We start from the raw sequence: 13,076 nt of genomic DNA on the forward strand, positions 1-13,076 counted from the left end.
GTCTGGAATTTGTGAAGCTGACCAGAATAGATGCACTCAAATCATCCAGCTAGCTGTTTTGTTACCAAGTGTTTGCATTTAGTTCAAGAGTGCAAATTTCCCAAAAGATTATGAAGGAAATGAAAAACACTCCAGACTGTTAAATATAGCAGTTAGTAAGGTCTCAGTAATCTTAGCTTCACTGGTAAAAAATGGTAAAACAGAAAACGAGTTTCCTCATTTAGAACAGTAAATGTACAATGTGTGTTTGTTCTTCTTAGACAAACAATGTTGACAAATCAGTGGAAGATTCATTATTACATTTTAACAAGTCACCAATGGAATCCAAACTCAACCTTAGTACAATCAATCAATCTAATTTTATCTGTTCAGCACCTTTCAGCAACAAGGCATTTCAGAGAACTTTACATCATAAAAATACAACTTGCAACTGTAATAATAATATTATAATAATATTTGTGTCACTAATGAGCCACTAAGGAAGCTGAATGTAGAACCTGCGTCAGCGCTTCCTGTCGACACTAAACTGAAAAGCTGTTTATATTTTTAATATTTTTATGAGCTCCAACTGCAGTTATTAGTCTCTCATTCAAAATCTAAAATATTTCGACTGATCAAATCTGAACTAGATTATTTCATTTTCTACTTGTGAAGACCCAAAAACGAGGATTTTCTGCTTTTTTTTTTCCTTTGGCAGTTGGATTGACTATTGTGACAGATTATTTCAAACATGGTTTGTGATTTGAGAATGTAGAAAACTGGAGTTTCTTAGTTGTCATATGACCAAACTCTGACCTTGACCTTGATAAAAAGTCACATATCTGTACAGTAGAAAGGAAGGTTACATCTACAATGCCCCTGAGAAGTATTCACCCCTTCATGTGTTTTACTCCTTTTACTGTAAATCAATCATGACTGACACAATTTCCCTTCTTTGACAAAAAATAAACACTTTAATGTCAAAGTCAAACTTAAGTAATACAAAACAATGTCAATTAAAAAAAAATAAGCAACAGTGAGACACCTGAAAAACCTGAGATTTCCTTTCATTCTGTTCCTAGGTTGTTCAGCTTGTTTGCTTGGCCACAAAAATCATGCGAAAGTTATTATGTTGTTAATTTAAAAAAGCAGGGTCATTTTATGACCAGTGAGAGAAAAATGTTGGTGAGTCGCCCTTTACCTTGGGAGTCAAACAGAATATACACGGCTTTCTTTTTTTCTTAACTGATTATTTTTTGATACTAAGACTTAATTTAAAAGTGAACAGAAAAAGAAATCAGCTACACAGACAGGCCCGACGGCATCAGCCGTGCCCCCGCTGGAAGCTGTTTGTTTTTACCTTAAAGTTTCCAACTCTCTGTTATCCCTACATATCGATTTCATACAGTAGGGGCTTCCGCACTTCCCATATCTGTGCCTTCTGTCACTTTTTTCAGCCATTAAAAGGGTTTAATAGTCAACACGTCGTGACCTGTTTTTCCGAGCCCCCTTTAAACGCAACATGAGCGCTACGACGCTCGCACTGGGTTTACACCTGTAAAGCAGTGAAGGAGACCTGCTGCTGCTGCTGCTGCTGCTGTGCAGAGCTACTCAGGTCTGTTAGATTCATGGCAACAAACCAGTAAAACACTTTCCACAGTTTTTCCCCCAAACTAACCGACTGAGTTGAGTAAAGCTGCTGGATGCAGATAATTTTAGCTAAATGATGACTAGCTAATACCAATACAGCACCTTCAGCTTGTTAACTAGCAGCCTGTAGGCTACTGATGTTGTTGTTTATGTTCAAACGTGTGTAGTACTTATTACATTGAGTACCTTTTTTGGAAAAAAGGTACTTATATGTGTAGTTCTACTGCACTGTACCTTTTTCTTTTACTTGAGTAATTTTGTTATTGCTATGTGTTCACTTTGCCCCCCCTGTTGAACTGGAGCCGGGCTGCATCAGGCTACAATAGAATGTTCAGTTTTATATGTCACATTTTAAACTAAATATTTAATTAGTAAGCTAATTTTTTAACTACATATTTAGCTGCAAAGCAAATATTTAGCTTGCAAGCTTAAAATGTAACTTACCAACTAAATATTTAGCTTCAAAGTCAATAGTTAGCAACCTAGCTAAGTCTTTAGTTTAAAGGTTAGTATTTCACTGTCTAATTAAACATTTTGAAGCCTGCTCTTGTGGCATATTAAATATTTATTTTGCTAATAAAAAAGCGTGTTAAACATTTAAATTGTAAAAATACCTAGCTTGCTAATAAAACATTTAGTTTGAAAATATGACACTTGAATAACAATTTTTGATAAGTAATTTGATAACACAATTTAATTATTCAAATAATATTTGAATAACTGTGACCAATTTTATTTCTTCATTTGACTTTGTAACTTAACAAGCAGCACCATATCAAACTACGGTGAAAGAATACCCAAAATGTTTGACCCAAGTCATACAATTTAAAGACAAATATAGGTGTTCAAAGGTTTAAAAAGTGTGCTGTAACAAAAGTGTCTTCATTCTGGCACTTAGCAAATAGAAATTAGTTTTGATAACCATAATCCTAAGTAACCTAAAAAAGGAAACAGTTTGATTCAGCAACAGAGAGTGTCATGTTGGTTTAAATATTGTATGTAAACAATCAGCTGAATAAACTAAGAAAAGAGCCAAAAGCTCCCTTTCAGCATGAAAAAAAAACAGGAAATAGAAAATCAGTCATAAAAGCATGTTGTATCAAAGAAAAATCCACTTCTATTGAAATGTCTGATATTCTGTTTAGAGAACCTGTTTACCTGTAAGCTGCTCACAGATTGAACTTTTTTTACCATTCAAACACCCGAGCACCAAGGTGTCATTCTCTACACCCTCACACCTTCTCTAAAGATGGAGGATCTTTCATGTGGAAGCAGGATATCACTGAACGGAGCTGCTGGAGGTGTAAAACACATGTAAGAACGGAGCTGAGGAGCGCGTGCGGTATTTATAAAGCAATAATCCGACGTGTGAACCCTAAAGAGAAAGCTTTGTTTCACCTTCACAAGCACTTACTGGTTTTTCATCCATGTAAAGTTCCTTGAGTTTAATTACAATTGGCTCCTGCGAACGTTTTATCCTATGCGCGGTCTGTCGAGGTCGCACTGACCCCACGTGCGCTTTCGTTCATGCGTATGGTTTCAGGAGTTGATGGTCGCGCCAAGACATGCTAGGGTGGGTGACGTGTAGAAAACACAGTAAAAAAGAAATAGAGCTTTGGAACCGACGTCACTGCGTGTGACGTTTACGACTCGCACAGTCACTCGGCGCCATCTTTAAAAGCCACAGACCAAAAACTTTATTTCGCCGTTTTCATTGTGTTACTGACCGCAGTGAGGCTGTTTTCAGGTTGGATTTTGGATATTCGCGCTCCTAAAGGGCGTTTAGCTCAAGGTTGATCCGATTTATGAACGCTAATTCCGGCCAGCTACTTCTGCCGCCCCCCCTCAAGCTCTCGGAGGTTCACTTGGGGCCGTCAATTTCCTAACCAAACACTCCTGTAAATAAATTCCTTGCCTTTTGACCAACTGATACAAAAAGGTGGCAATTCATGCTATTGCACGAGGCACACTATCCTCTATTAAAATTTTAAGTCATATTCAGTATTTTAAATAACTTTAATATTAAATGTTTTCTTCAATAGCTTCCAATTCGTGTGCCCCATTAACTCAAAACCAGTGTGAAATTGTTCTACTAGACTGCATAGATGAAGCACTCTCATCTTTATTACACTTGAACACTTTTTATATTTTTTAGCTATTTCTGTAGTCAAAATTTAGCATTTTTCTTCAGTAGCTTCTAGGTCATGTGACCCATTAACTCAAAATCCATGTGAAATTATTCTACTAAACTGTATAGATTAGGCACATATTTTTATTCCATTTTGACCCCTTTTCAATTTTTAAACTAATTTTATATTTTGTAAAAAATAACAAATTTCATAAAATGTATTACCTCAGATGATCATCACATTTGTTACCTGTAATGTTCAATTACATAAAATTCTAGGACAGGATCTATTTCATTACATGTTCACTTCTTACCTGAAATATGTTAAATACAACACATATTTACTTAAAGTGTGATCTATTTCATAACTTTTACTCGTCACCTTTATTGTTTACTCTGAACTGTTTAATTACACATTAAATGTTTAAAGATGGTCTCTTTCATCTGGTTTGATTGTTACGTTAAATGTTTACTGCAAAATGTCTCATTATATAATTGTTTACTTTAATCACATAAAATGTTTTTTTTAAAATATAATCTTTCATTACATGTATGTTTATTACCTGAAATATTTTAAATATCAAATCTTTACTTGAAATGTGATTCATTTCATCACCTGTTTACATGCAACTTGAAGAGCTTGAATCAAACGTTTCATGAATGTTTTACCACATTAAATTATGAAATGACAGAAAACAGACACTTCCATCTGAACACATATTTCAACACAAATGGTTCATGTTCCTCTTCAGAGTCTGCAGCCTTGCTGAGCTTCTCTCCTGGGGTTTCCTCCTCAGCGTCTCCAACTTGCTCTTCTTCTACAGCCTCTACTACTGTGTTTTTATGATTTACCTCTTCTGGGGTAAATCATAAAAACACAGTCTCTGTAACTTGTCGATCCACCATGGTCTTGCTGTATCGCCACTTTAATTGACGCGCATGTCGGTCTGATGTTGCGGCGTTTACCTCGCAGTGACCCAGATTCAGCGCTGGAACCCATCTGGATTTATCTGATCCATTTCATACGTCGGTTTGCCTTGAAGAGGAGATATCAGAACACACATCAGTATTAATGCTGTAAATTTGATAACGCTAGTAAAATAGTTTACTTCACAATAATGGAATAACCTCGATGTCCACTGACAAAACTCGGACTATGCTACATGAAAAATATAAGCCCGACCTAAACAAGGTTGACCCACTGAGATGAACTCAACATAAACTGAACATGCGTACACCAGGACAAAATCATACCAAAACAATATGACACAACAGCAACAAAGCGAATTTAAACACTCACCAGAATGTAAATGTCTGGAGCAAACTTGTAGATATCCTGGGATGTTGGAGAACGTAATATCAGGACGTCTCACCGCTGATATCCAGAACATTCGTCTCCTTTTTGTTAGCTCCGATAGCTTAGCTGTGATAGCTTAGCCCCCTCGCATTGTTTCCAGGCAAGAAAACAGTGAAACTAAAGTCCGTTTTCCATCTTTTTACCGTTTCGGTCGTGTGATTGGACATTACATCCAATAACGCAACAAGTTCGTACCATTGCTAAATAATTTTAAGTAACTTGGATTCAAAATGTCTGTGAGACAGTCGTTTTTGTCGGTTATGGCCCCTCAAGATGGCGCTCATATCCCTACGTCTAGAGCAGTGACGTCACGTTCCAAAGCTTTATTCAGCAGAACCACCTTGATTATTTCTCATTTCTTTGTAAATTGAGAATGTAGCTATGTACAAATAGCTAATGACATTAGCTATTTGTACATAGCTAATATGTACAAATATAATAATATTTGTATTAGCTAGTACAAATAGCTAATAATAGATATTAGCTATTTGTACATAGCTAATACATTAGCTATGTACAAATAGCTAATATATTTGTACATTAGCTATTTGAAAATAGCAATGTACAAATTTGTACTCCAGAAACTAATCTCCAGAAGCTAATACTGCTTACTCCGACTTACTGTTTGCTCCAGAAAGTTGACGATTCGTTCACGAAAGTTTCAATGAATCAAAGAACAAAGTGAAGGCAGCAGCTCGTTTTCAGATGTACAGGCTCATTACAGACAGTACTCACACGTTTAAAGCTGTTAACAGTGTCTGAAAACTAGCGCCACTGTTGCTCATGTGACAACTCAGTTGCACGAGGAAAAAAAAAAAAAAAGTCTGACGTCAATGCTCGAAAGCGCTCCACGCGCTAAACCAGTAATTTAACATAGAGCTTACCTACCTGTTGGCGTGAATAGACCGGATGTTGTTTGAGGGAAAGTTTTTCTTTTTTCCTGTTCTCTCTGGCCTGGCACGAATCCTTTCAGTCACATCACGCGCCGGACTGAAAGTAAAGCAACACAAACGACAGGAGGAATCAGAAGACGACCGAGTTTGACTTGGTCGTTCACAACAAGTCTCGAGCGTTTACGAGCACGCGTCCCTCTAATAACTTGTTTGTCCATAAGACAAAGGATGGCATGTTCTGTCAGCCTTGAACATCAGACTCTCACAAACAGAGCGTTCTTCGGTGAGAACGTTCACCTGAACACAATGCATCTGTGTTCAGGCAGAACAGGCTCATTATCTTCTGCTGCGTCTCATTAAATCTAAACCAGAGCCACTTTCTACCTATCAAGAGCTCACCTGTACAGTAGAGGTCTCGTGAGCATATATGCTCGCATGCCCATAGTTAAATGTTGGGTTTGTATAAATCAGTCACACATTTATCTAGGGATCCGAAACTGACATAATTAAAAGTAAAAGAATAAATAGTCAAAGGAGTAAATCAATAACTTAAAATGCACATATTTTTATTATTTGTTGAAAGACGTTTGCCTCATGTTTATAATTTAATTGACATTCATTTTTCATTTTTTCAGCTGAGTTGCAACAAGTTATATTTTTGAGCACATAATTAGAATTCTAGTGTTATTAAAACATATATATATATATATATATATTGTTTTTCCTTTTACTTGTAGATGCATTTGTGTCTCTTTAATGGGCTCTTTGCGCCTGCCGCGCTGACGTCACAACCGCATGTGCAAATGCGGCTCTCTTTTTTCCGCTTTGAGTTACCATGACAGCTAGAAAAGACAAAGTCTTATTTCAGATGCAAATAAAACAATACTATGAACATTGCTGTCTTCCTAATGTAATGGGCTTTTAAGTTTTCATGGATTTCCAAACGGTCCTGAATTAAGAAGACGGTGGCTTGTAAATATTCGTCGCTACCAGTTAAAGCTAACGCTGCACAGCAAAGTTTACAGCCTTCACTTCACTCCGGATCAACTTCTTCAGCCTAAAGCAGAAGGTAAAGGAGCCTCCTGTGTTATTTCCATGGAATCACTTCTGTATTCAGGATGAAAGAGTTTATGGGAACCAGAGAGCAGACCAGAGCCAGACAGCCGAGCAACTGATCCGCCTGTACACACTGCTGGAAACACCGTCCTGCTTCACAAGAAGCATGAAAAACTAATAAAGCGAAATAACATGGAGACCTTAAGGAACACGGCCATATTTTTCTAAAAGCAACAACTTTGAACCTGAACAGTCAGCTTAACTAGAACTCCGACACCAGAGCTGCTCTACTGTTAAGCTCTGGGCTCGTTGTGCTTCAGAAGCAAAAAGCCTGAACCGTAAAATCCCCGTTACTTGGTCTCTGACACCAACGACAATAAACCACGTAATATACTTGAAAACAAGGTGAAAACATTGTCCGTTAATGAGTGATGAAAAATGTTTAGATACTTAAATAGCACATTTTTACAAGAAAAATGTCTAGCATAAGCTAAAGCTAATGTTAGCCACAAAGTTTAAAGAAAGTAAAACTCACCTTCCTATCTGTGTATAACGAGGCGAACATCTTAAAACCTTTCTCCAGCTTATTGTCGGGGCTTTGGATCGATGTTCATCATTAACTGTTACCTTGGACAAGCCCTGCAAACACCCAGAGTAAAGAGCCTTTTTCAATAGATCGGAAAAGACTGAGCCGCTTTTCCCCGAACGCGGAAGCTGACCTGCAAAGAGCCCATAGTTGTTCTTTTTTGCCACAACTCTTTTTTTTTTTTTTCATTTTTCTGTCTCTTATTTTTACTATCTGCCTACATGCAAATGAGGAGGGGCGGAGTCTCAAGGCGTCAACTTCTGCCTATTGGTTGACGTCACTCCACATGTAGTTCAAATCTACTCGACCAGATGGCGTCACTTTACACGTTGTGGGACAAGATGGCCAGTTTATAAGAGGGCTGAAGCTTAGCAACTTTATTAGCAACTTTATTAGAAAACAATGCTGTAACTCCTGAGTCTGTTATTTTTCATATGCAGACTTATGCAGCCAAGTTATTGCACCTATTTTATCTTCTGCTTGTAACCTGTTTGTCTATTTTTCAGCTGTATTGTACAAGATAAATGTCATGTTATATCTTTAAAAAATTTTAAAGTTATTTATCTTGGGCTTATTTTTTACATCACCAAAGATTTGAACACTTGTGAGAATCTTTGCTTAAACACACACTTACATACTCGACTGTTAGGCCTCAGCATCGGGGCTAACAGAATGTGAAGCACAGTTCAACGTGTTCATGTGAGTAAAAACGATATAAGGCAAAAGCAATCGCTCAGAAAGTGTTTACAAGGACAAACAAGCAGCCAGTCTGCTTAATTTGTCAAGTGGAGCGTGTGGGCGTGTGTGTGTGTAGGGGGGCGTGTGTGTGTGTGTGTGGCATGAAAGTCACTAAGCTTGGCTTTCAGCTTGGATATGATGTGACTAACATGTTATGCATGTTATGCCTGGTCCCTCAGAGGCTGCCGGCGTGATTAAAAGGAAGTTCTGCTGCGAGCAGATGGCCGTGTAGACTTCGCTTGTTCCTTAAAAGTAGGGGCAGTCCACCCACCTTCCTTATTTTTATCACTTCATCTGAGAGAAAGTGAAGCAGAGACGGAAGACAGACTAACGAGAATACATTTAGGGGAAAAAATGTTTTGTAACATTGATCTGAAGGTGTTAATTTAAGCTTTTTTTTAAAGGTTATCCGTATATGGTCATGTGAAGAAGAAATACACTGATGTCTAATTTTTTTTTTTTTATTTGATTTGTCTCAATTTATTTCTCGGTGTTTCGCATCATCAGTAAAAGCACTATTAAACATGTTTTACTCACTAATCAAAAGGTAGCAACAGGAACGTGGTTTCTAACGAAAGAGAAAGTTAAAACACCCTATCCACTAAGACATGGATGTCCAAAGTGTGGGCTGGGGGCCATTTGCAGCCCTCTGAGGGATTTTTGTGGCTCCCGAACACAATTCTAGAGTAAATAAGTCCTCGTTATATGTCACATTCAACAGGCTGAGTTCTTGTTCATCATTGGGGGATACCACACACACTGTGATATCCGACCAAGACAATCAAACATGTTTTTAGATCGGAGCGGTCCCGTCTACCTTCTGAGCGGACCAGATATTACTCTTAACACACCACACACAACAGCAATAAGACTATCTTAGCCACTCCAATGATTGGGGCGTCCTTGACATTGTCGGATTGACTCATCTCTGTTTGGTTATAACGGTTACGTGGCACCAGCCTCTTTTTTGATATCTACTTCCCCCTGGGGTCCATTCCAAGTGTGTGGAATCGAGTTGTAAACATGTCATCAGAAGACTCCCAGTCTTTGATCGGCTATGGGGTGAAGTCACTGGTTGCGTCACGAGAACGACTTCCTGACAAGACCCGGCGTGATAAAAACTCAAGACAGCAAACGAGCGTCTTTGGAGCTTTAAGGAAAATGGCAACACTGATAATAACACTGTGGTCGTTATGGCAACAAGCAGGCATTTTTCTGTTTGTTGTGCTTGTGTCGCATTCAGATCACATCGTGTTACTTTTAGGGCTCTGGGTTTGCCCTGCTATGGCGACCCTGACGAGCCTAGTGAAGCTCTTGCTTTCAAGCTGAGCAAGGTATTAGTGGAACAGGGCGGTTGGATGACCAGACCTGGTCATGCTATATAGCAGTTGTTGTGAACATCCTTCACTTTTAGACCATTTTCCATACGGTGAAACTGCTGAGTTGATATTCTTCTAAGACTTCTTCAAATCCCTTGCCAGACTCTTAAGGTGCTTCACTCTCCTCTCTGAAGGCCTCTTTCCATCTCATCGTGACGTTTATGCTCACTTCAGCAATCGGGAGACCGTCAAACTAAATGTCTATGATTAACAGAGCAAAAAGCTAAATAACGACACCGTCATAATGTGCACCTAATGTCATACACCTGAGAGTAATTTTAGCCATTGGAACTTGGAATAACTGTGGGGGGGTCCAAATTTATCCCTCACCATAAAATTATTTTTTATCCATTTTACAGAATACAGTGTACTGTTGCTGTCTATTAAAAATCCAAACGTACAGGTCTGTTTGAAAAGGTCTAAAAGTATGCAAGGAGTTGCACAAATGTCCCAAAATCTGAAGCGGTTTCAGGTTGGGGTTTTTTTCAAAGTTTTTCCTCTTCATTCATTCGAGCATCAGAAGATATTCTTGTTGTGTCTTGTTTTGGCTGACAAAGAAACTAAATTACTCAGAATGTTTAATCTTTCCACAGGATGTATCCAGCCCTAGTTCGTTCTGCATATTTGATTCTCTTTTAACATCGCCTGTAGTAAGCACAACATTTCAAAAGTTTTCAAATGCCCCAGACTCGCGTAAGACCCAAAACCTGCTCCCTCAGCTAATTTCACAACTCAAAGATGTTTTTCATCACAACATCGGAGTGTGTAAAGATAGTAAAGTTTATGTGCAATCATCCGATCTTTCCTGTCTCCGGAGAAAACAACTCCAGTAAGTTTTGAGTTGAGTGCGCATAAAATCAGGACTTCAGACTCTAAACTCGAGGTTTGCTTTTAAAACGCTGTCACTACATGTTCTGGAGAAAGAAAAAAAAAACCCTGCTGATGTTAATTTCGGGAGAACCAGGGCAGACGTTGGTAATGTTGTTTACCAGTTGCATTGCTTCCCCTGCTCCCCCCTCACATTGCTTCCCTGAGCGAGACCTCACCGACTGCAAAAAACCGAAACTCTGCGACGACGTCTTGAATTTAAATCGAGCCGGTTTAGGCTTTTTGAAAGTCTATACAGACGCTCAACCTCTGCAAACAAAACACCAAGTTGACGGTAAGATCAAAATGAGAGTTTCACTGGGCGACCCCTACAAGGTCATAAAAGCCCATTTTCCTTTTATTGATTCCTCGTATTAAATCTGTTCCAATCACAAGAGCAGGGCTGCAGGTAGACTGAAGGAGACGAATCGATTACGTTGTGAGCTGCTGGACAGCGCCGGGATGGAGAAAGAGTTTGAAGATCAATCTGAGGACGATGACCCCAACGTTTTGTAGATTCACTTAAAGCAAGTGTTTACGACTAGTTTGCGGGTGAGCCAACAAAGACGGAAAGAAATTACCAGAGAGAGAGAGAGAGAGAGAGAGGAGAATAAATTTTGCCGACAATACAAGTAATTCCTAAATTTAAAAGCTCCATTAATTCCCGCCAACTGGCACCGGTTTCCACAAGGGTCACGAGGAGAGCTAACATTAATAACAGCTGCCATGTTACGGCCGAGTGTGGCTTGAGGGACGATGTCCCGTTTGACAGCGTCCTCTCGCAGATGACACATGATGCCATTAGGTGCCATGATAGGTCAAACCGCACACAAACACGGGCGGGTGGACGAGGAGCGAGTGTAAATCACTCTAATCCAGGCGTGAGATGAAGACAGGTCCCCCCTCCTCCTCCCGCATCGACAGCTGAGCGGGGTCGGGGATTTGTGTCACGGGCTGAGCTGCAGTTTTTACAGCTCGACTCATGATGAAGGCTGTGATAGAGCTCAGCTGTAGCTCAAGCCAAAAACAAGGGAAAAAAAAAAAGTCCCATCACCTGCTTTCATCACCACAAACCTAAATTCCACACGGAGCAGGAAGGGATGCCCAGAGGCGCTCCAGCTGTGGACGCTGTGGGGGTTTTCCCATCGGGGACACAATCTCAACACCTAAACATCGAAGAACTAAGCTGTTGCAGTTCTCTTTCACTGCTCTCACACATATTTACATCATCACATTATCATCAGCGTCCCTCAAGCAGAGATTGACTCATCATCTCCCCTCTCATCTCTGTCCAAACCTCATCAGCCCCTCTTGAGTCCGCCTGTCAATCCCGGAGGCACGAAACGCTCCTTGGTCTGCCCGGTCATAAAACTACCTTCTGGTTTGGGGGGGAGAGAAGAGGAGAGGAGAAGGCGACGCAAACTCTGCAGAAGTTGTTTGCTCCTCTTCCCGGGGAGGCAGAGGCAAACCAAGGAGCCGAAGAAGAAGATCTATAATCGGAGAGAGGAGGAGCGAGCTTACCTGCCCACGACGCAGACACACACACCAGCAGGACTGTGGCTTTCTGTTGCCGCTCCACTCACCTACGCTAAATCACTTCCATGACTCACTCAGGAGGGGGGGAGAGAAAGAGACAGCACCGGCTCTCGGCGTAAAGAGAAGTCGTTGCAAAGACGGGGGAAAAGGCAGGGAGAAAGCTTCCGCTGCAGTGATGCTCGCCTCTCCTCCTTTTTGCTTTGATTCCCCACCCCCATCCATCAGAGAACAACCCCCCCCCCCCCCCCACACACACACACACACACCTTCCCAACACCCCCGCACTCTCCAACACAAGGTGTTACAAACAGAGTGTGTCTGCATCTACTGCCTCTGATTGGCTCCCTGTATCCTCCTCCATCGCCACCATCTCAACCAGTTTCTCTCTCTCTGGAGTCTGGACAGGCAGCCTTAAAGAGGCACCGCATCAAAGCCGTCTCTCTTAACACTTTAACAAAAACAACAACAACAACAAAACTGATTTGTGTGGGGAAATACATGAACTATATTTATAGTACTTTTTGAGTGTCTCTTTGGACATTACCCGAAAGCGAAGAGGAAATTTTAGTTTATGGTGTCAGTCTTGGCAGATGGCATACTTAGACTGAGACACTTACACTGCAGGAGGTTTCTTCCTGTTTAAAAGGCAGTTTTCAGTTCCCCTGTCACCACATATACGCACAGCATGAGGGATCGCTCCAAAGTATCACCTCCGGAGGAGGGTTTACTGCAAAATCTGTTTTCTATTAGTTATTCCCAGAAATTAATTTCCACCCAGCTGTCTCTCTTTTACCTCAAGCGTAATATTTGCAGTAGTTCATGCAGCCTGCTGACGCCAGGTCTGCTGGTGCTCGCAAAGGAAAACTGTGGAGGAAAGTGTTATTGAAAAAAAGAACATTCTGACTAG

General features: G+C 40.2%; 1 protein-coding gene across 4 annotated transcripts in view; it reads right to left on the reverse strand.

Moving 5' to 3' along the window:
• The window catches only part of LOC102226325 (alpha-1,3-mannosyl-glycoprotein 4-beta-N-acetylglucosaminyltransferase C-like), a 53,430-nt gene extending 41,080 nt beyond the window's left edge, over window positions 1-12,350 (reverse strand). The window contains exons 1-2 of one of the 4 annotated variants that reach the window (XM_023344208.1): window positions 12,217-12,350; window positions 6,003-6,104 (exon numbers count right to left, since the gene is read on the reverse strand). The gene's annotated coding sequence lies outside the window, so the exon portion shown is untranslated. Of the gene's footprint in view, window positions 1-5,998; window positions 6,105-7,598; window positions 7,637-12,154 lie in introns of those variants that run through there. The other 3 variants (XM_005807458.2, XM_023344216.1, XM_023344203.1) reach the window with 3 other exon arrangements.
• Between the last annotated feature and the right edge of the window lie 726 nt (window positions 12,351-13,076).

Source organism: Xiphophorus maculatus, chromosome 2, assembly GCF_002775205.1.
Source record: "Xiphophorus maculatus strain JP 163 A chromosome 2, X_maculatus-5.0-male, whole genome shotgun sequence".
Taxonomy (NCBI): Eukaryota; Metazoa; Chordata; class Actinopteri; order Cyprinodontiformes; family Poeciliidae; genus Xiphophorus; species Xiphophorus maculatus.